At 47.1% G+C, this 24,598-nt stretch overlaps 1 protein-coding gene across 6 annotated transcripts in view; it reads right to left on the bottom strand.

Annotated features, from left to right (window-relative positions):
* Positions 1–24,598, bottom strand: part of CCDC148 (coiled-coil domain containing 148) — a 1,950,480-nt gene that overhangs the window by 1,594,934 nt on the left and 330,948 nt on the right. For 3 of the 6 annotated variants that reach the window (XM_069616394.1, XM_069616395.1, XM_069616396.1), the window contains one exon: positions 23,256–23,426. The exons of 2 other annotated variants lie outside the window; for them this stretch is intronic. The gene's annotated coding sequence lies outside the window, so the exon portion shown is untranslated. Of the gene's footprint in view, positions 1–17,569; positions 17,767–23,255; positions 23,427–24,598 lie in introns of all 6 variants that reach the window. One more of the 6 variants, XM_069616397.1, reaches the window with a different exon arrangement.

Genomic DNA, 24,598 nt, shown 5'->3' with positions numbered 1-24,598 from the left:
AATTCAACGACGTGAATAATGCAGACGTTGTTTTCCTGGTAATACATCAAACAACCTCCATCTCGAATAAAACGGTCTAGCAGTTCATGAGCATAACCTGTTCTGCGTACAGACGGAGTTCCAGATCCAGAGGTAAAATGTCCAGCATGCATGACACCTTGTCTCTGATCCTCTCCTGTTACATTTTGGTTTGTTTCCAGGTCCGCATGGCTGCAGGAAGTGGAGATTCTGGATGGATTATGTTTTTCAAGATGGCCACTGCAATGCTTTCAGTTCCGGTGGTGATGCAATTTCCGCCGGCGCCAATAACGCTGGGGTCACCGGCAGTAGCGTTATATACGCCAATATTTTGGCAATAAACCTTATTTTGGGGCTGTTTCCCACCGGGCGATGAAAGCATTATCGCCGGAGTGGGGCATGCGTTCATATCAAAAACGGATGCAGCGTTAATACTGCTGCACGACCCAGCGGTAACAATATTTCTGCCAGAATACTGCCGGACTCCTGATGATGCCCAAAGTCTGGAAGGAAAAATTGGGGCCAACGGAGATCCCTTCTTTTCACCTTCATTGGTGGAAAAAAACAATGTCTAATTCCCTGATCTTGTATTTCGGACAAACGCTGAGGTGTCTGCCTATCACAGTTGGATAAGATTTATCAAAACATTAGGGACCCAATAAAACGTAACTTATGCCACTAGATGTTTATATCAATCAAATCATATGTTTTGTCCAGCTCTGAAAGAAGCCACAAATACTCTGCCTCCCTTAACCTTACTGTATTTCATGATGGTGCGCAGAGTGAAGCAGTGGTCAGCCTCACTATGCCCTCCCCTGAAACCAACTTGGCAGGACGTCAATAAGTTGTTACTTTGAGCAGACTCCTCCAGTCTGAGCAACAAACATTTAGAGAATATCTTACTGGCCATGGGAAGGTTATGGTCCAACGACTACTTGTCCAAGGAGGTGGCAAAATGCCTGTCTCGACAATTGCTTTAAACATAAAACAATTTGGTGTCTTTCAAAAACATGGCCTTCTCTAAAATCTCCCATTGTTTCTCAATACATTCTTTTTTTTGTTGTCTTTTGGCAATTTTTATATACGCTTTTGAAACTTACTCCTCTCATTTAATCATGGTTCCATTTTCTTTTCGAGATTCAACATTCTGCATCAAACCATGAGGCATCCCTTTCTATAACATGGACTGCCTGAACTGGGTACACCTATAAGCGCCTTATGAGCTGAATTGGTGGTGTTCAGTTTGAAGGTGTTGGCCCAGTTATGATTTTTACCTTATTTTTTGAAAGCACATCTGGGATTTTCATAAAGTGAATATCAGTGTAATTGTGATTGCAGACTCCACTGGTAAAGAAAAATACTTGAGGTACAGGAAGTTGTAAGGCACTGTCCATTTTTATAGTGGGGTGGGATATAACTAAATTTGGCACATTAAGCCATCTCAAAATATCTCTTAAAGCAAGAGATTGTCCGATGGGGATAAAGACAGATTTCCAAAATATACATAAGCTTCCCACGATTCGCCTTAAATGCAGTGTGATAAATCTGATGATGTCTTCACCCCTTTCCCGAAGATAACCTCTTCCCATGAGGCCGGGAGACTGCAGCCACTGCCTGATCCTGACCGTAGGGGCAGCTATGTGAGGGAGGAGCACATGAGGGGAGGCAATCCTTAGGGGGGGTGGGACAGGCGTTATCAGATGAAACATGGTATCCCCTTTTCCTCTTAGGGATTTATTTATCTATATTTATTTTATTTATTTATATAGCGCACAGACAAAACCGTAGGCATATAGGCGCTAGACAGGAATGCGTATGTAAAACCGGAAGAAAAGAAGCAGGATATGTGGGTACAGAGATTACTGTTTCATAGGGGTGCTCAGCAGAAAAGTGCTGTCTTCAGGCCCTTCTTAAAGGCAGAAAAGGATGTGTACACTCGCAGAATGAGTGGGATACCCCCCTCTATTCCTCATGCATTTATCGCATATTGTGGTAACCCCCTTCAACAACCTACAAGACTTGGTCATGGCATTCTACAATAACCTGAAAATAGAATGACCAAAAAACTATCAATTCCATGAATATGAATCCTTTGGAAATACTAGGACAAGGAGGAGGAATGGATGAATGGAGCTATGAAGATCACTCAAGCACAGAAGCCCATACCACGCTCTAGTTGTTGGAAGGAGACACGCAATGCCGGGACATTTAAATTCCCCACAGCTGATGCAGGAAAGAGAGAAATACCCGACATTATCAAACGGCTTGCGTCGGAAGAAGCTCAAGGAAAACGTGAACGAAGCAGCCAAACACAATCGGTGAGCCCAGCTGGAGAAGGTGAGACAGCACAGAGCTTCAGGAAGATTGCTGTGCATGGGGAAAGAGCTAAAAGGCTGCTTGGGAAGGGAGAGAAGCATTGGAAGAGAGACTGTTGCAAGAAGGGTCTCCAACATGTTGGATGTTGACTAGTTTCGGCTTGAGAAACCGTGCAACTCTGGGACCTGCATTCATATTGAGAGAGAGTTGTGTTTTATGAGAAAACACTGGCGGCAGAGTAAACCAGGCCACGTCGAACGTGTAGAGAGAATCCTAAGGAAGAACCATGCCCTTGAGATTGTGAACTGAGTTATATGGGAAAGCCCTGGCAAGAGAGTATACCAGGCAACGCCAGGTCTGTGAAATGAATTGCAAATACCAAGGGCGGGAGTTGTCCTCTTGGGCTATAAAGAACTTGGTTTGTTTTGTTGAACTATTGTTTGTGGCGGAGAGAAACCTGGGGAAGGGAGCTATGCCCTGGAACTATGAACATTATTAATTTGGAACCTTTTTGTTGGAGTTATCCTTTTATTGTGAAACTGAACATTTCTGCACTTTCAAGGCCAGACCAATTGCACCTTAGAGTTACTTTTAGAATGTGAAGGCTAGGATAAGATTTCAGACACAGGTCATTTTGCTTTGGACATCTTGACGCAGGACAGACCGTTAGTTTTTGGTTGTGGCAGGGAAATACATCCTAGAGCAGGGACAGTGAGGCATTTTCAAACCCCTTTGAATAAACGTTTCTAGCAATCACTATGAGTCCTCTGTGTTCGCTTCTCAGTCCTGGATCATCACAGCAGACTTACCTACACATACACAGGGGTAAGGAGAAATCTGTGAAATAAGATCCCCAGAATGCAGGTGGCTAATGCTGATGGTACATTTAAATGTACCACTGCTCAATAAATGAAGATGATGTGCAGGAGGAATCACAAAGTGTGCCTAGAAAAAATGGGAGTCAATGAATATTTGGTTAATTTTCTGTTAATTTGTCATTGTTTCTCTGTTTTGCGTTATGTGAGAAACCTGAGGACATCCTCACATCTTCCCTCCTTGGATCCTCTGCACAGGCGACCAGGGAAAGGCCTTCGCTTTTGGATCCTGACCCTGGTGCGGAGTAGCAAGGCAGGATCACATGAGTAGAGGGCTCTCTGGGAGAGAAGGAAATGTCCTCAGGGGATTAATCATTTCCATTGGATGATGAAACCCTAATCACAGAAGCTTTTATGGGATATTGTTATCCCATTCCCTTGGTCAAAACAACAGCAGGAGAAGAGGCAAATATCGAAAACCTAGAAGGAAGGTTATGAAAAGCAGGGTGCCTTGGGCAGGACAAGGTACCCTTCTTCCCCAAGTGAAAACCAACCCGAACCTTCCCCAGCCTTTATGGGCTGCTGTAAGCCAGCTCCCTCATTTCTCCACAATCGACACTTGACAATACTGGGACAAGGAAGATGCCTGCCAAGAGCAATGACGGTCAGGCATGTTCCTTTCATTGAGTCAGGCAGCGCTGACTAATCATCCACATCTGCAGCCTGTCAACAGGATGCATGTGTATGAATGGAGCACAACCCAGTGGCAAGGGAGAACGACGGGAGAAGTACCAGGAGTCCAGGGCAGGCAGCAGAGGACCCTACAGCATGGCGAGAGAGTAGGGAACTCCCTGGAGCAGAAGAGGAAAGGGATGGGAGCCATGCTGGAAGGCTGTCCCGTCCCTTTCTATTCAACGTGCTCATTCCCCTTTAGTGGAGGACTACCTGGGGAGTGTTTTAGGGGCAGGAACTGGAGCCACGACATGAAAGGAAGAAGGCTGTGTGATCTGCGATGCAGTTCAAACACTCAAAGGGGCCATTGAGTTTCTGGTGCTTAAGAAACCTAGTGCATGTGTGTGAAATTGACCATTTCCTGAAATACTTTGTATCGGAGTGGTCGCATGTAGCAAGAAGCACATTTTTTCAAAGGTCTCCTAACATTGAATTGTCCAATTAAAGTGAAACGAACAAGTAGACTTGTTAATCATCTAACAAAAGTGAAATGATTTGTATTGGGGAGGTCGCGTGTGGCAAGGAACACGTTTTCAAAAATTTCTGAACACCGAACTATGTAATTAAAGTGAAACTAACTGTTATATTTGCCAACTATTAAAAAAAGGGGAATATCTTGCATCGAATGCCCGCCCTATCTCTTGTACAAAAAGTATATAAAGGAGATATGTTTGTAAATGAAAATCAGTCTTCAAATATAAAGAATAAATGTGGCTGAATTAGCTCTCCTCCCCACGTCAGAGCGCCCGGAGTAAGGCGGTCCCCGTAGGTAGGCTGACACACTCTGGCTCAGATTTTTAACACAGAAACAGTTCAAAACGTTGATCGAGGCCCACCTGGCCTTCCACGTTAAAGTCTCTCCTTCCAGCCTTGCAAAAAACGTTCAACAAAAGATCCACCGGTCCACCTCTGTCGGACTCAGGCCTCTCATAACAATAGTTCAACAATACTTGTAGGGGCTCCCTTCCCCAAACGTATTACACTTCGGGTCTCTCTCAGTCGGGTTTAGACCGTTTTTGAATGTCAAAGACTTTCGAATGTGCATGGCTTTCTCTACAGACCTCCGCAGGATCACTTTGATTCAAAGTTCAACGTTCAGCTTTTTACTGTCATGACCCTTGCCCATGGCCCTCACTGGCAAGTCAGCCTTCCAGTTAGGGCAAGGTCAAAGGCCTTAATAACCTCGTCCAAGACACTCTTGGAGTCAGTCCTGGCGCCTTTTGCGTCAGGCTCATAACCATCATGAAGACCAACATTAGAATGGGACTATTTACTTGGGACTATTTAACTTGGGGGGGTTCAGCTAACATGGAGGCACACATATAGCTCAGTTACAAGGAACTGAGCTATGCAGTCTAGTCTTTTGGGTGTGGCAGGCCTGGGACTACATTACCTGGACTACTTTGGGTGTGGCAGGCCTGGGACTATTTTACCTGGACTACTTTACCTGAGACTATTTAAACCACACCCAAACAGCAGAACATGCTTTGGAGGCCCACCTGGCCTTCCACGTTCAAGTCTCTCGTTCCAGCCTTGCAAAAAACGTTCAACAAAAGATCCACCAGTCCACCTCTGTTGGACTCAGGCCTCTCTGTGTGGCTGCTGTGGGCACTGTGTCCATTTCTTTGATGCCAGTTTACCTGAAACCAAGCACCTGCAGAGAGAGAAAAAACACTACGAAACTTACCTGGAACAGTATCCTGTCTTCAATCCATCGCTGACTTCAGTTCCACTCACCTGAAGGTACAAACTCCATCATCCGGCACTGCATGCATCCTGGAATACCATAACCTGAAAAGAGGAGAAAGAAAGACAGCATTAGTAAGCGTTTACTCAAGTTTCCTCCCGAATGAAGAAAGCCACACAATTCTTACCTGGGTAGTCATCTCCTGGTCAGTATCATTGCTGGAACATTATGGCGCTCGGCGAGGAACATTGCAACCTGCAAGGAGAGAAAAGACACAGGTTAGCAATATAAAAGGCGAAACAGCACCGCGCATCGCGCATTACTCACCGGACAGCATTGCGTACACCGCGCTTTCGCCTACCGGCCCATGCTCATCTTCAAACTGCATGACAACACCAAAATACCTTTCCATACCTAAAAGGAAAGAAGCAAGACATTATTATTCGAACTAAGAGGAACATAAGAACTGCATATAAAGACTGTAAAGCAGCAAACCTACGGAGTCGCAGCAGATATGGATTCCCACAGGGGGGCTTGCACCAGTGAAGTAGCTTGGTCACTGCTCGCCCCCCACATATACGCGCCCCTGCCACGAGAAGCAGGATGGAGAATCCACCTTTTACAATATTAAGGTAAGGAGAAGGACCAAGGGGGAGGAAGGAGGTGAGGCCAAGGGAGTTGGGTATTGAATCCAGCTCTCCTATATTGCAGACCCATCTTTAACCAGAGGTCTTACCAAGGGACCGGGAGAGGGTTCGAGAGTGCAAATCATCCAACCAGGGCTGGGTGGCGTCCCCGTGGATACCAGGTGAGCGTAACATTTACTCTCCCCATCTCTCAAGGTTCATTTTGATCACTTCACTTTTACAGTTTATTCACTTTATCGCTACAAACAATTCCCCTTTCACAGAGACTTTCGAGCGGGCTACTTCCTTTCGCCAGACCACTCAGTTACTCAGTATCGCTGGTTTCACAGCTATCTTTACTTTCAAGTTTATTCACAGGTCTGCCTTTCTTCGAGTCTCATCCATACGCGTGCAGCCTTCACTTGCGATATAATGTTGCAAATTCAATCTTTCTTTAACACGCACCGGTCTCTCATGTCACTTGCCAACTCACCGGTTGTGTGGGTTTCTTTCTTGTATTTACAGTTTTCCAATTCACGAGTCAAGGTTAGTACCACAGGCTTGGTCCCGCCTCCCCAACTCTGTCATTCACCCTAGAGGGTTGCTGGCATCCTTGAAACGCAATGCAGCTGTCTATTTTGGGATTTTGGACTTCTCCACGTGTATTTCGCTGCATTTTGGAGGCAACAACCTCCTATAGGGAACTCCTGGTGTTCTCAACCCGCTGCTCTCGTCCCTTGGACCGTCGCTCTGCTCCAGGAGGTTCGCCTCCACCACAGAAGTTCTGCTCTTACTCGTGTTCCACCTTGCTCAGAGTGTGTCTCTATGTTCCGCCTTTTATCCGTGTGAGGAGAGATAATTGGTATCTGGTTTATGCACTTAAAGTCAAGTGCCTGACTTTGCCTGACCCAATTAGCGGGACATGTCCAGGAGTTAGTCTTGTTACTCTCAGTCGGCCTCTTCCTCGGCCCATTGTTTGTGCAGAAAGGGTGTTTGGGGGAGTTGAGACATCGAATAATCCTAAAAAATAGGGTGGGTTAGGTGTTCAAAAAAGGGGGGAATACCACCTCTCACCATCGGCTGCCTCACCCCCACTCCCTGAAGACCCCTCACCCAGGTGATCCTCCCGCACTGGTCCACCCGAAAGGTCTGGATCCAAAGGTGATGGACATGCCCTGGTCACCTGAGAGAGAGATCCCCAGGGACTAGTAGGCGAGACACCCTTTGGATTGTAACATAACCAAATTGAACTACAACTTTGCTGCTAAACAGAATCAAACCATCATACATTCAAGTGCTAAAATGTAAAATGAATATAATTCTTATTCAACCACAGTATGCTGAGATATAATAGGACTTACAAAGAACAGACAAAGCATAATAAAACCTGATTTAGTGATATTTCCAACATGTGTGAAAGTTACAAAAATACTACAACTGTACATTTGAACTGTCTATTTGATAACAACATTAACTAAACTGTGCAAGACAAGGGGCCTCATTACGAGAAGTGCGCTAAAAATGGGGTCATTACCGGCATGGAGGAACCAGCTGGTCCGTGCTCGTGTGACGCTGCTAATAGCGGCTGATTACGAGTGTGCGAGCACGCGCGAACCCCCATGCCGGTAATGGCCATACCGGCATGCCGATGAAGGCCCTCCAACCCCCCGATAGCGTCTTTACGGGACACGCCGATACCGCCTCCGCCTAGAAAGAACCCCTTAATACCAACCCGGTAATAACACCATGCTAATACCGGGCTCGTAATACCGGACCCAGGAGAAACGTCATTGCGTCGAAATGGGATATGCGCCGGCAGCCATCTTTAAAAACACAATCCATTGCAATCCTCCCAAACCACCAGTGTTTTACAGGAGAGACCAGGGCCTTACAAATCACCATGTCCAAGGCAAGCAGAAAATCAAAACCCTGCCTGGGCAAAAAGCGTTTTTTCGGACGAAGAACTAAACATGTTGGTGGACACCCTCGCTGCCCATGCTGAGGAGGTAAACACGCACAACCTCAAAAGGGAGGTGCAGCTAAGGAAAAAGGAGATTTAGGAGGAGGTAGCCCGCAAAGTTTCTGCGGTCAGCACCACCCCACGGACAGTTAAAGACCGTAAGAAAAGGTGGGACGACCTCCGCCTTAGGGTACAGAACATTCTGGCCAGCAATAGGAGGGAGGCCATGGCCACAGGCAGGGATGCCCACTCACCCACAAAACTAATGCTCTGGGAGGAGATGTGCAGTACCTTCATCCAGATGGAGTCCATCGAGGTATTCGGGGAGATGGAAATGGGTGCCGCAACATCTGGAGATGGAGGTGAGTGCCCCTCAGACCCCAGTTGGGGGAACCGTGACGTAGCACAAGTGATCTGGAATAGAGTCTATGCAAGGCAATGCATGTCCCAACACACACATCAACATATCCATGTCCAGATGGAGGCCCAAACCGTGCCACACAGAAATGCATGCTGAGTGCCAATCCCATTACCAAAAGACAGCCAACACACACGGACCGTGCCCATGTAATACATCACACAAACCCCAATACAACGGCATGCCACCGGCCATGCAGCATTCCTGAATTGAGACATCACGCCAAATGCCAAAATGCCCCCTTCAAACTACCCTGTGTGACATACCTGTAAGATATGAATGCATGATAAATGAAATTCTCCACAGCACCATATAATGTATCTTGCATGTAACACCATCATTGATACCCTGCATCTCTTATACCCCCCCCAGGCACCGATGGAGAGGATGCCCGTGAAGCAACACCCACAAGGGCATCCACGTCCCGGTCCAAGACAACTCCCACAGGCAAGACCACCTCCGAGGAAGCCTCGCAGGCCACACCAAAACCCAGGCTAGTGCTCAGGCCATGCCCGCACATGAGGGCCCCACAGCTACGCCAGACACCGGAACAACAGAGCTGGCAACACCAGCAGAAGGCGAGGCCAGTGGCACCCATTCGTCAGAAACCAGTTCCGTGGACGAGACAGCTGCCACTGACCCACAGAGCGACATTGAAGTCGAAGCAGAGGAGTATGTGGACGAGAAAGGGCCGATACATGTGGCATGTCCACACTCCCCAAGCCCCCTGTCCACCCCCCAGCCCCACACTCAGGACACACCCACCAGCACCATTGCGGATCCTGCCCTCCACAGCTCAGACCTCTCCACCACCCCTGAGGCCAGTCCTGCCAATGCACCCTCAACCACTGCTGCTCCCACCAACCTTGAGGCACGGCTAGCAAGGGTGGAGGCAAAATAGGACTCCATGCTGGAACTAGTAAGACAATATGTAGCGGAGGGTAAGGACACAAGGCGGCAGATAGCGCAGGCCATTGTGGGGAACACTGCCGCCATCAATGCCTCTGCGATGATGACGCAAGACAGTCTGGGGGCCGCCACGCAGGTCCTGACCTCAATCCTGCTGCACATGCAGCGGAAACAACCCGTGCCAGCCGTGGCAATCACTGCGGCAACCACCCCATCCACCACACCCACATCCTCCACAGCTGCTTCCTCTGCACCCTCCAGCCCTGTGCGTCAGACAAGGTGGAATGCGAGGCAGTCAGAAATGCTGCCCCCGGAGAGCAAGAAAGGATGGAAATAGTTTTGGACAACAATGGTAGTGGGTTACTTGGTGTAGGTGGTGTTCATTGGGGGGTATGGGGTGTTAATTGGGGGGATATGGGGTGTTCATTGTGGGGTATGGGGTGTTTTGGTGTAGTGGGGGAGGGGGTAGCACTTTACTGTAGTTTATATTAATACACCCGTTGTGTACAAAATCATTCAATGCCTGGACAGTGTTCATTTCGTGTGTATTCATTTAATTCATGTCAGTGTACCGTGCCCACCTCCCCACATTCCCTGTGTGCATGTCCACATGGACCCAATGTTCAGTGTAGTAGTGACACATATCCATCAACGTCCCTGTGGCTCAGAAGTATTCGTCAATCAGTGATTGGCGTACAGCACGTCCATCTTGTGCATCACGTACTGGCAGGGGTGCTGCTTCTCCTCCATCTTCATCATCATCATCCTCACCCGGTGCATGCATGTCAATGTCAGTTGGCCATGGTACATTTCTCCGGACGCACATGTTGTGCAGCATGACACAGGCCATGGTGATCCTTGCCACCTTCTCAGGCCTATAAAGGAGTGATCCACCAGATCTGCATAGGCAGCGGAATCGCGCCTTCAACAGGCCAAAGGTCTGCTCAATGACAACACGGGTACGGATATGTACCGGATTGTACTCCTCTTCATGGCTGTTACGCAGGTTCCACACGGTGGTAAGTAGCCACGGCTTCAAGGGATATCCTCCCTCACCTGCATGGGAGTACAGAGAGGTCTCTGTGAGTCATTCTGAGCTGCCACCTTCAGGATTCACAGCTATGGCCGCACCAATTTGCTGTTGACATGCACGTGTCCCTGTATGTATGCACTGAGATTATTTGGATGCATTGTGTACTGCAATATGGTCTGCTAGTCTGGATGGTGCTGTACAGATGATGCAGGGTGTTAACTTGCATGCTTATACGGATGTACTGTGGATGTGGAGCGATGTCTTGCCTCCCATGATTGCAGTGTATGCTACACTGTGCCTAATCACACTGGCCACATTGGCACAGTTGTAATCATGTTCAGTCAGGCATCGCTTGACAGACCAATGGTGGCCTGGTTGGGCATCTTACATGTTGTCATTGATGTACGGCATTGGTCCAATGTGTGGCAGTGATGTGTCATGTTTGGGTTGGGAGGTTCAGGTCAGAAGTGTTTAGCTCTGAGTGCATTTTCCTCTCACCGCCCATTCCCACCCAGGTGGTGTATGCATCCTCCCCCATTCCTATCCAAGTGGTGTATGCATCCTCCCCCCATTCCCACCCAGGTGGAGTATGCATCCCACCCCATCACAACCCTGATGCACTGCCATGGGGCCAGTCAAGCAACTCACCAAGCAGCCAGGCATGTCGTCCAGCATGTTGCTCCATGCGACAGGGTAGCGTGGAGTTACGCAGCACCATGGAATCATGTGTGGATCCGGGATATCGGGCACAACAATGTGTGATGATCTTGCTGGAGTCGCATACCATCTGCACATTGATGGAGTGGTATTGCTTGCGATTGCGGTACACCGCCTCTATGGCATGAGGGACTACCAATTCAACATGGGTGCAGTCGAGGGCACCAACGCAATTGGGCATGCCTGCCAGTGCATGGAAGCCTACTTTGGTGTCGGCAATATCCTGGGCAGTCCGTGGTAGGGATATGTGGGTGCTAGCATGCTTCAGGAGGGCATCCAGCACTTGGGTCAGCATGCGTGAAAAGAGTGGTTGTGATATACCATGCAGCTGTCCCACTGTGTGCTGGTAGGTGCCTGTGGCCAGGAAGTGGAGAACAGACACCACCTTTAGTAGCGGGGGGATGGCAGTGCGAATTTCAATGAGGCTGACGATGTCGTCATGTATCATGTCCACAATGGTGGTGATGGTGTCCCGGTCCAACCGGTACAGGGTGTGGATCTGCTCAGGGATTAGATTGAATGGACTGGGTCTGATGCGAAGGATTTATGGCTGCCTACGAGGTACTACTGGCTGCAATGGTGGTAATTGCTGGGCCTGTCTCACCCTCCTTCTCCTCCTGCGTCTCCTCTGAGTTGCCTGTTGTTGCTGCTGTAGTAGTTGTTGTAGTTGCTGTAGTTGTAGCAGTACAGGCATGTCCTCCAGCCCCATGATTGCAACAGCTAGTGGTATCATTTTGGTGTAGGACGGGGTGTGGTGTGTGGGTGTACTCCTTTTATGCTGGAACAGGCTCCATTGACTCCACCTGTGGTGACTAAGTGCACCTGTGGCAGTTGTCTTGACTGCAGGTTGCTGTTTACGGGTGGTCCGCGATGCCTGTATGGCCGCCATCGTGCAGGCCCTAATTACCGCCTTCGGGATGCCAGTAATTGCATGCCCGCGTGAGTTGTGAAGTCCTCCAACTAGCGGCATCCCAGTATTTACTCCACGAAGGGGCGCGTGTACACGCGCGAGCCGGTATGAAGGGACACGGTACGGGCGGTATTGGCGGATTGTCAGGTCGTAATGGGCCGGACCCATTAACTATGCAGGTAATACCATTCCGCCTTCCTATTTTCATTACATCCATTCTCGTAATGAGGCCCAAGGACATTTTGTGTTTCTTTTTACTTGGGGAAGGGAACCCTGAGTCCTGACTTGGGGAAGGAGAGCCCGAGACCTGAAAGGACTATTGCATCTAAAATTCAAAATTCAAGAAGGAGAATCATGAGACTTTTCTGTGTGAAACTATGTTATACTTGGGGAAGGGAGCTGAAAGGAAGCCTTCCTGTTTTCTCAGTAATTTAAAGATATCTTTTTAACTTAAGGGGTTCCCCTCTGCACTTAAAAAAAGGCTGGAAGGCAATGTGCTTTGTCTTGTAACACAAAGAATTCATTCACACTTCATGTAAAGTTTGAAATAGTCTCTTTATGGTGTGGTTCACTCACTCCCCATGTGCGTTGCTGGCAGTTGCCATGGCGTCTCCAACAAAGCCAGGAGCACAAACATCAGAAACGTGACAGCGCGCTCGCAAGGCAGAAGCATTCCCATTGCCAAGGAGACCTGATGCAGTACTCTATGTCACATGGATCGCTGTGCGTTTATAAAAGGAAACACCTTCGGAACGTCAGTGCTTCTAATTGAAGTTGTTACTCCGACGTTCCATTTTTTTTTCTGCTTCCTGCTTGTTGAATGAACTTGGCTCCTGTGTTTTGGACTGCTTTTCGGATTGCCCATTTACCTGTACTTTGCGGCAGGCACGTTGAATGACCTCAGTTTCTCCTTCTAAGGATTGCCGTTTGGATTACCCTTGACCTGTACTTTTTCCGGATACTCGTTAGGATCTTACCTGTAATGTTGTGTACAGAACTCAATGAATGCTATGCAGTGACTCATTAAGTGCACTATTCTGCGCATGTTAGTGCATCCGCGTTCCGCCCGGGGACTGGTCCTTACTGTGAGAAACCAAAGGGTGTCTAACCTATTAGTCCCCGGGAATACCGCTCTCAGGTGGCCAGGGCACAGCCATCACCTTTGGATCCAGACCCTGGGGGTGGACCTGTGCTGGAGGATCACATGGCTGAGGAGTCTTTGGGGAGTGGGAGTGATGCAACCGATGGCGAGACACCATATTCCCCCCTTTCCTGTACCCATGACTCATCCTATTTTATAGGATTCTCCAATGTTCCAACTCGTCCCAACCCTTCTGCACAAACACTGATCTGAGGAAGAGGGCGACAGAGTAAAGAGACCAACCCTTACATATCTCATTGGACATGTCCCGCTAAACAGGTCAGGCACTGGACTTTAATCACATACACCTGATACCCATTAGCTCTCCCAACACGGATAAAAGGTGGAACATAGAGACACACTCTAAGCAAGGTGAAACACGAGAAGGAGCTGAACTTCTGGGGCGAAGGCGAACCTACTGGAGCAGAGCAACTGATTGAGGGACTAGAGCAAAGGGTAAAGAAAACCTGAAGTTCCCTGCAGGAGGTCGTTGCCTCCGTGAAGCCGTAAAGAAGACGCAGAGAAAGTCAAATCGCAGACCAGAAGAAACCTGCATTGTGTTTCAAAGGACACCAACAACCCTCCCGGGTGAACGAGAGAGTTGGGGAGGCAAGGCCAAGCCTGTGGTATTAACCTTGACTCGTGAATCAAAGCCGCAAAAACAAGAAATGAACGCGCATAACCGGCGAGTTAGTGAAAGACATGAAAAGCCGGTTTGTGTCAAGGAAAAATTGAAGCCGCAACAGTGTATCTCACAAGTGAAGGTTGCGCACATGCTGATGAGACGCGAATGAAAGCTAACCAGTGATGAACTTTTAAGTGGCTGATCACTGTGAAGCCAGTGATATAGAGTAGCGGAGTGGTCCAGCAAAAGGACGTAGCCCACTCAAAAGAGTCTGTGAAATGTTAAATGTCTGGTTATAAAGCGGCAAAGTGAACGAACTCTGAAATGCGAAGGTGAATGTTTGAAGAGAAAGATTTCTTTTGAACTTAAGAGCTTATGGTACTGAACTACCAAGACCAAGAGACACTAGGGCAAATAACATAAGCGTGTGAGCTGAAGAGAAAGTCAGAGTGGTCCTGGGGAGGTCTACAGTAACTCGCACATTCGAAAGTCTTTGACATCAGGAAAAGGTCAGAGCCTTATTGAGGGAGACCGGAAGTGTGATACGTTAGAGGCAGGGAACCCCTAAAGAATGTGAATTAGGCTTGGGGAAGGTATCCCCTGTAAGTGCTGTGATTGAGAGGTCCGAGCCCAACTGAGGGAGATCTACATTGAATCAGGTACATTATGGTTGAAAGGTCCAAGCCCGACCAAGGGAGAACAATGTGAACTTTTGTTGAACTGTGAAGGAACTTTTGAAAGCTGGGATTAGTGACTTTAATGTGGAAGGCTAGACGGGCCTCGATCCACCTTTTGAACTGCCTTTGTTTTGAGAACCGGAGCCAGAGCATGCCATCCTGTCTACGGGGGCCGCCTTACTCCGTGCTATCCAACGTGTAGAGGAGGGCTGACTCAGCCATCTTGATCCTTTGTTATAACACTGATTTTCCTTTGCATACACATTCCCCTTTACACACTTTTTGTATAAGAGATAGGGCAGGCATTAGGTTTTGTTAGTATAGGCCATTTTGATTTGACAGAGACTGACTAGGGTTGTGTTTTCTTTATTATTTGATGGTAGAGACTACTCCTATCATAGCTGCAGGGCAAAGCATGAGTTTTTCCAAACCATGAAAATTGAATAAAGGTGTTAAACTTGTATCTCTTGTGTCAGTATCATACTTGTGATACCATGCCTCCCTTATATTACTAACCCACTAATCTACCCTATCCCATCCATTTTCGGTCTACTTCCCTTTTCCTTCATTCTATTTCCTTGGATCTTTCTCCGCTTAGTGAGTCAGAATCCAGAGTTATCTCTGCCTGTCAGATCCTTCACATTAGAACGATCCCTGCCAGAAAAAGCAAGGTTAGTGCCTTTTCAAAGTCAACTAACATACGCTACCAAGGGACTGTAGCTAATACCCTGTTTTCTTGCCCACAGTTTGGCAGGTACTTTGTGGCTTTTGCTCTTTCATTTGAACCACAGTGGTGTCTGTCATATAGAAACGGACAGCACAGTGTCTCATAGGAAAGGTCGCCCTCATTCTAGGAGACCCTTATTAAGGGTTAACATTGAGAGTACCAGACCAGACCCTACGGACAACCTCTTGATGGTTACGAGAACCCTGAAGACATGTCCACATTATTGTGAGTACGGATATAAACAAGTTGTCTTTCCATGGCTCTAGCTAACGCACATTGTGCTCCGAGAAATGAGCCCTTCTTTAAGCTTGAAGTCAAATATTCATGTGAGTTCACAGAATGCATTTCACGTAGACTCCATCTTGGAATCAAAGGTTACATTTTTTGTAATGCATTACAACTTTATATAGATTAGTTGTGAAGGCACGTATAGGTTTTGGACACAGACCGATTCTTAAGTTCTACTCTTTCACTCAGACTTTCTTTAGCTTTATTTAGGTAGGGAAATTCAACCTTGGTATAGGGCAAGCTAGCTGGACCTTTCTCCAGCCTGACAATTAAGTGAATAAACTGTTTTGAAACTGGAATTAGCTGTTTGTGTCCTTCTTCATTATGCCTTCATAGAAATTGTGGACATGCACGGAAGCAATGTTTTTTAATTGTAATGATAAGGTTTTGATATACACCTTGTTTGACTATGTGAAAGATGTTTTTTTTTTTTATAGCAGGCGTGTTGTATGTGAATTTTATGAAATATGAAACATGTTTTTAAATGTTGCCAATTGTTAATGAAGAAATAGGATTAAATAAACATTGATTAAGTAATACTGGTCATTACATGGTAGGCTTTACAAATCACTTCAGTGGGGCTTTTGAAGTTACCTCATAAAATGTATTTTGGCATGTAATGGCATATAGTGCAGCATATTGCAGCATATAGCACCTGGGCCCTGTTACATTGGTGAAAAAGTGGTTAGGGAAAACATTTTTCAGACAGATTTTGTGCCTCCTTTCTCTGCCAAAATGGGGTTTTCCACAGAATTGAGTAGCATACATTGGTCAAAATATTGAACATTTGAAAACCACTTCATAGAGGGGTGTGGTGGTGTTAACTCAGTATTTGGATTCATTAATTGGCTAGCACCACTGGCTGTCGGACATCTTCATGGTGTCTCCCCCAGACTATTGGAAAATTAACTCAAGAGGATAGTGATCACACTCTGTACAATCAGAAATTCAAAATTCAAAATGTCATAACATTCCTGAAGAAAAAAACAGTCCACAATACAGTCATCAATGACTGAGGAACAGTATTCTAGAAATGCACCATTTGACACTAACGATCATGTAAAACCATCAGACAGAACCCCAAAGTACACATGAATATCAGTGCTCCATTCCTAATTAATCTTGCTGTCCAAACATTTGCAATACATTTCTTACAAATATTTTGCTTGACAACCTGAAGCCCCTGGTAATGTACTCCTGACCACTCGATGTCCTCAACGTTTCATGTAAACAACAATTTACTGTCAACCATTGTAAACTTCCTTTACTACAATCGCACATGGACTAGATAACTTAAGTACCGCACGTTTAAATGTTCTATTAGCAGTCTTAAGTTGATTACATTTATAATTTGTGGTACCATAATTCTTCCACCTACTGAGTTCTGATATGTTCTGTCAAAGAATGGATATTGCCCACCATTTAATTTGATTTGCAAATGTTGCTCTTTGGTATTTCTAGACGGGGGGGGGGGGTGTTGTGAGCCATGTGCAGTAATACAGTACTGAGAGATGGGTGTGTCTGTGTGTGCAGTTCTAGGGATGGTGTATATATTCAGTACTGTGCTCAAGGTGTGTTTGTGTGGTACTTGAAAAATGTATGTATGCCTGTGTGTGTATGTGTATGGCTAAGGAGTAGGACTATGGTGTAGTTTCTATGTTTGTGTGTAGGGCAGTGTGTCTGGGGGAATGTGTGTGCGGGTTGTGGTCAGTGGTGTGCTCCAGGTGTGTATGTGTTTGTGTGTTGTCACAAAGTCAGTGATCTTTACAAAAGACACAATAAGCAATATAACATAACAAAGATTAGCAAAGGTTTATTTAGGTAATATGCTGGAGTGGGTCAAATTAATTAAAAAAAGATAGTCTGAATCTTCCTGAGGTAGAGGTAATACTCTCTGAAAGAAATAGTACAGTTTGTAAAATCTGCCGGTCTTTCGCCGGTGTCACTAAACATTTCAAACAAGTTCTTACATTTTCTTGTTTCTTTGGTTGCATCTTCCAGCTGTTGTTATCCTCTTGTGTGGGAGGATGATCTTGGGTGTTGGTCCTGGCAGACAAGATGGTCAGGCAGCTTGATTCCTTTTCGGGATGCTGTGGGCACAGGATGATCCCAAGGCCCAAAGTCTCTGCCAGATGTCACAGATGGCCTCAATAACTCGAGAGTCCCACTGAAAGTTCAAGGGATTTTATTGAATTTTCAGCAGTGCCTATATGGGTGTGAGACTCCTGTAGAGGGGTCAGTCTAAAGACCATCCCTCTCCCTCTCATCCTCACATCAGCTCCCTACACCCTAGCCAAAGCTTCCCTAATCCCCAGTGTGATTTCCAACTAGAGATCGGTAACCCTTACTATCGAAAAAGCTAGTCTCTCCATAAGTGCAGGCCTGAAAGCCAAAGCCTTATCTGTCTTGACTCCCCCCTCACTTACTAACTCTATCTCTACCCTCTCCCTGATCTTACTAGTTCTTTCCCCTCCCGCTCCATCTGTACTCCAATACCCCACCTCCTCCCTCTCGCTGACATTCTCACTTTCCATCCGTCTCTCCTGTCCCTTGGATGTTCTGCACTCTATCTCTCCTCTCCTTGCTCCTTTACCATCACCCCTCCCCACTCTGCTACTCTCACCCCCTCCTCATTCCTAGGCTCATCCCCTCCCCACTCTATTCTCACCCCTGCCCCACTCTGCTAATCACACCCCTAACCATTCCTCTCTTCTCACCCCCTTCCCCAATCACGGGTACGTGCCCTGCTCACCCTCCTAGGGATTTGGTGCTCTGCTCACCCTCCTAATATACTCACTCCCACTATTCTCACACGCTCCTACTCCCTTTTACCACCTTTCCCTCACTACTACCCTCACTCTCCTAAACACTCTCTCACTCACTGATTCACTCTCACAAACTGGTACCACTCTCTCAATACCAATACCTCACCTGTACTGTACTCCAACTCTGCCACCAACTCTTCAGCACTCTGCTCTGCCGTTCGTCAACCCTCAGGTCTCTCGGTGCATCTTCACGTGTCCTGACTTCACGCATACAACCCACACTCTGCCTTTCACTCACACCCCTTATATACTGTGGGTTTTCCGAATCTAACCCCCACCCCTTTTCCATCGTCTCCAGCGATCACATGACTCTAGGGACTAATTATGATCTGCCCATTCTATGGGGGCTGGAATGCGCAGGTGAAAATGCTGTAGAAAATGCTCTAAACACCTCCCACTTTTAGAGCACAGTATTGTTTGCACTCTCTGAAGACAATGTAGCAGCCAGGTTCTCATTCTGCTTGTTTTCCTAGTGATTTCTTTCCTGAACTTGTGAGTTTTGTTTTAAGTTCGGTTTGGGGAGAGCTCTACATCTCTCATCTCTCCTGTTCCCAATGCAGTCTCTTGTCACCCGCAGTTTGTTTTCTACTGTCCAACCATTTGCCTACCGCCCTTCTGGTGTCAGTAGTTTGAGTGCTGGGTGTCTCATTTCTGTTTTGAGTGACAAGAAAGTGCCAACTGCAGTGCACTGTGGCAAACAAAGTCAAATTCAAATTTGATAAAGGTAGCTATTTATTTAATAGCCCTCCGGTTCGTGTGCTGTGCCAACACGTGTTTCGACCTTGGCAGTCGTTTTCAAGGCAAATCAACAGATTCAACATTTTAAGTTGTGATCAAACATAAAAAAAATGATTTTCACATTACATAGATGTATAGTCAATTTGACATTATCAATTAAACAAAAAACCCTGGTCATAAAGAAATGCATTGTCAATGTCAGAGTAAATATCAATGGTGAGTGACACTGATGAAACGACGAGGAGGGAAAATGGGAAAGGGGAGGAGACAGAAAGAAATAAAAACATATGTAAGTGTCTCAAGTTACTCATTTATCATTATTGACACGTAGTCACAAACATATGTGGCAAAATGGTGCCTCACATGACCCCCGTTACTTATCTATTGTAATGGGGGTCATGCAAGGCACCTTTTTGCTGCTTTGTCTGTGACTACATGTCATATTGATTTCAGTTTGGCTCTTATTTAGTGCTTTTCATATCAATGAAATGTAGTTGAACATTTAACATCAGCAATCATGACAACCATGGTGTTTTGGCAATTTTTGACATTTGTTTACTAAGGAATGTAATGTTAGTAATAATAAGGGACAAGACTTGTGTTGCTAAGAATAGCAGGACATAGTCATTATCTGCCACAGTTCAAAATGTCAATAATGATAAATGAGTAACTTGAGACACTTATATATGTTTTTATTTCTTTGTGTCTCTTCCCCTTTCCCATGTTCTCTCCTTGTCGTTTCATCAGTGTCACTCACCATTGATTTTTACTCTGACATTGACAATGCATTTCTTTATGATGTATGGGAGGAATGGTCTTTGAGACCCCCTCCCCTCCATTTCAAATCATTTGCAGATTATGATTCGTCCACCGGCCACCCATGCGCCTGTGGTCAGGGATGCTTGATGGCTGCGGGACGACTCATATGGATGCACACATTGGCCAGTAAGTTGAACCCAGACTCCATTTTGTCCCACAACCAGACTCCATTTTGTACATGGTGCCACAGGCTTCATGGACAAAGGTTGCCTGCAGGGCTGCAGCTCTCCCCTTGAGATCGCGCACAGCGAGCACGTCGTCTCCCTCACCCTCCTCCCCTCTGCGTCCCTGCACTAGGCCTGTTCCCACGGGAGACTAGGTGCGAACAAGCTACAAGACACACACTGTATCTTTCGCCTTCCGCAGTCCATCACTGACCTGCAAATGACCGTGAGAAAGCTTGGGCTAGAGAAAAACAATTCACCTCCACAAAACATGTGCTGTCCCCTTGAAGACCCCACATTTATGACATATGCACTGGATAACCCCCCAACCTCGATACCTTGAAGTAACAGATAACAGACCTCACGCCTGTGTGCCACCCTGTTTCACCCACACTGTTGAGCTATCTGTAAAGGCTATAAATCTCCTCCTGATGCTGTGTACTAAGGGGCTGATCATGTGAAACGAAACAAGCTCTCTACCTATTTCCCTGTGCACAAAGCTACCAGGTGTATGTCTAGGCCCTATACTCCTGGGTAAATCCCATCCTTTGCTAAAACACCCACAATGATAGATGATATGGTAATTCCCTTACTCAAGATGACGAAAGGCCCATGATCCCAATGCTCAATGATGTTTCCAATATTATGTATGTTCACAGACATGTCTATTATTCTACGTCTTTAAAAATGTATAATGAAAGCTATAAAGCCGCAACGTTATTGTAAATAGACACATTCCATAACCGGATATTCATGGCAAACAAACGTGCAACCAGTGTTATAATAAAGTTTGTATGTTATTTGTTGTACTTGCATTCACACTGACCTAGTTTAACTCATCACAAAGGTTCTCATGTAAGGGGGCGTGGCTAGAGGGCCATGGAGTAGGACGTGTCTCTGAGATGCTCCTGACGATCCAACATGATCCTGCGTGATAATAAGCTAAAAATGGCATGATCGTGCTCAGAAATACACTATTGGATGTGTAAAGGCGTGGGGCAAGTTCGAGGGAGAGCTGAGTCCTTGATGACTACAGGAGGATTGGCAAGATCAACTGAAAGTTTGTGGCCGGCACTTTACACAAAATGGCCTAGAACAAAGGAGGCTGTGGCAGGCCCAGTAAACCCACGGTGGTCGAAGGCTGGCAGTGAGAGTGCAGCGTGTGGAATAAGAAGCGAACGGCAACTGCAGCTGAGGAAAACCGCACTGGGAATATAGAAACAACGAGATACATTGTTACGCTGCACGCCTGGCATCGACGAGGCCCAGCCACGAGACATCGGTAGAAGAGGGCGTGAAGGAGAAGCAGACCACAGCACAGTTCACGCGCGTGAGCTGCAACAAACTACCCTCGAGAGCATAAGGTGTAACCCCCAGCAAGCGGAACGGGACAAGGCGCAAGAGCCATATAGGCCAGGCAGTGCCACAGGACGCTGCAACCACACAGAAGGAGGAACGGGGAAGCAGGACCCGCATTCCACAGAAAAGTTGGACCCCGGTACATAGCCAGAGCTGCACAATGTTGGTGAGAGGAGGCAAGGCCAAGAGCAAGCAGCCCACTATGGACATTTTTGCCAAGTCACAACAGACTCCCATCACTCCGGCACAGGGTGCGACAGCCGCGCCGGCAGAAGCACCCCCGACAAAAGAGGACCGCCTGATCCTAGCAGCCATTACAGAGTTGAAAGCCTCGTGGGGAAGAGATGGCAGACCTAAGAACTGCTCTGGAAACCAAAATAGATGCGGTTGGGCTAGAGGTCAACCTGCTGCGACAAGATGTGAGTGCTGGTGGAAAGAACAAGCGGCCTAGAGAGTGCGGTGAAAACCAATACGGAAGCCAGCACAAGCAATGCAAAGGAGGTCCACATACTGAAGCAACAGGTCGCCAACCTGGAGAACCGAGTGGAGGAAGTTGAAGGGAGAGCGAGACGTAACAACATACGGGTGGTCGGCCTGCCGGAGGGAGAGGAAGGCCAAGACCCCACGCTCTACGTGAAGAACTTGATCCTGCAAGAAATAGGAGCCGACAAGCTTTCACAAGGATTTGCTGTCGAACGGGCGCACAGGGCCCTGATGAGGAAACCACGACCCAGAGCCCCCCCTTGGGCAATAATAGCAAAGATCTTGAACTATAAAGATAGAGAGAAGATCTTGGAGTACTTTCGCAAAGGTGGAACGATCGAAAGGGCATCTGCAACCATCACAGCATATCCTGACTACACCATGCTGGTGCAGAGACAGCGTTATAGCTACGTAGCGATCAAGAGGAGACTGCGTACGGCTGGAATCAAGTACATGCTTTTGTATCCCACAAAGCTCAAAGTCCTGCATAAAAGTAGGGCGTATTTCTTTGACACCCCACAGGACGCGACGGCATGGCTGGATATGCAGGGTTGTCCGGAACAAGATGAGAAGCAAGATCGCGAGGATCATGATAAGTGATGGGGACATATCATTTATGATGCAAGGATGGAGGGGGGGCCCCCGAAAAAAGACTGAAGCACAGACAACAGGGGCGGGGCGAGGACAGATAACATTGAAAATTGTAAAAAGGGACATTTGGACTTGTTGGACTAGAATATAAAATGCGAATGTAAATTGGATAGCACTAAGCGCGTCTAATTGGAAGCAAACGGGAACGGCAAGATGGAGACGACCTACCCGGGAGTTAGAGTAGTAGGACCGCCACTAGGGCGATTTCACCCTGTTGAGCCGTGAGTAAAGGCTATTGACAGAAAAGGGCTAGATGCGGGGGTGCCTGAGATCCAGGGATGGAGCTGGGAAACAGTTGGGTAGGGGGTTGGGGCGGGAGGAAATGGAGAGGAGTAAGTTGGGGCAGGGAAGTGAGGCGGGAGGGAGGGAGGCTGGGAAGTTTGAAGTGTTTTTTGTTTGGGGTAGTTTATGTTGGGAAACGAGCCTACACAGAAAGGAAATATATCTGCTCATGGACTGCACTTGTGGTGGGAGGAGCGGGACCCTAATATACTATGGGGAATCTTAAAATAATTACTTGGAACGTCAGAGGGCTCAATAGTTATTTAAAGAGGAATAAAGTCATGCTGTATCTACATAGACAGAAAGTAGATATAGCCCTGCCGCAGGAGACTCACCTTACGCAGGACAAGATGGAGATGATCCGGAAGAAATGGAGGGGGACGGTAGTGGGTGCATCATATTCGGCCTATGCCAGGGGGGCGATCATCTGTGTGGCGCCGCATGTCCCGTTCCAGTTGTTACAGTCCACAGTTGAGGCAGACGGGAGGGTGGTCATAATGAGAGGGCTGGTGGAAAACAGGGAGATAAGCATCATAAACATGTACGCCCCGAATCAGAACATGGCGGCATATTTTAGAACCTTATGTAACAAACTCAGTACGTGCCTGGGAGGGGCGGTGATCTGGGGAGGACATTTTAATTGCGTGTTAAACCCTGGGGTAGACAGATCAGATGGTAAAATAGATAGTCCCACCCGAGCTGCTAGAGCACTGCAGACGCTGCTGGAGGATTTCGGGTTTGAGGACGTATGGAGGTCACACCACCCCCGGGAGAGGCAATATTCGCACTATTCAGCTCGACAAAACCTGCATACTAGGCTGGACTATACATTTGCTGCATAGGAGTTAATGACTGAGATAACGCAGATGGAATATAAAGCGAGGGTCCTCTCAGACCACTCGCCACTGATCCTGGGGTGGTAATTGTTAAAATGGATTGCTGAACTTGGACCTGGAGGGGCAGAGGTTCAGAAGGCCAGCCTAGTTTCTTTGAACAGGGTAACCTCTGGACAAGCCAGACCAATCAGGGTAGCGATGGCGGCAGTCAAGACTTAGTCTCAAGAGGGGTGAGGGTGACTGAAAGACCTCAATGAGCACACAAAGCAAGGACACTTACAAATTACTCCAGACAGGTGTTATATTAAAAATATAGACACATTTATTACAAGGCCTTTGTACCATCGATCATAGCAAAGAATCACAATAATACTAAAGTAAACCAACACATCACAATCAATACAATATATATACAAGACCGAGGGGTCTAAGGAGTTATGAACATGTAATATGTAGACCACCTAGATGGGGAGGAAAAAAGGCAGTGCAAGTAATCATTAGACCCAGTTCGACATCAGAAAGACACCTAACTAGGAGGAAGTCCGAGCCCTACGAAGAGAGGAGCCTTATGCTCAAAAGTACCTGCACGAGCTTGTGCCAATGGACAAAATAGGGTCTCTTCAAGGGTCTCAGGTAGTTCAGGAAGGTGAGTGAAGCGAAGAAGAACAAGTCCCCACTACTCAAGCAAGGCCTCCACTTGTGGGCAGAGGCAGGGTGAGAGTGCGGGATAGAGTCGCTATTTCACAACAGTGGTAGAAAAGAAACGGGCTCCTGCGCGAGGGGCCACCGGTTGGGGTATGGACAACTCACCAGTCCCCGACGCAGGCAGACCCAGACTTCTC

This window comes from Ambystoma mexicanum, chromosome 9 (genome assembly GCF_040938575.1).
Source record: "Ambystoma mexicanum isolate Mex_15411 chromosome 9, UKY_AmexF1_1, whole genome shotgun sequence".
Taxonomy (NCBI): domain Eukaryota; kingdom Metazoa; phylum Chordata; class Amphibia; order Caudata; family Ambystomatidae; genus Ambystoma; species Ambystoma mexicanum.
This window is presented reverse-complemented; position numbering and strand designations above follow the sequence as displayed.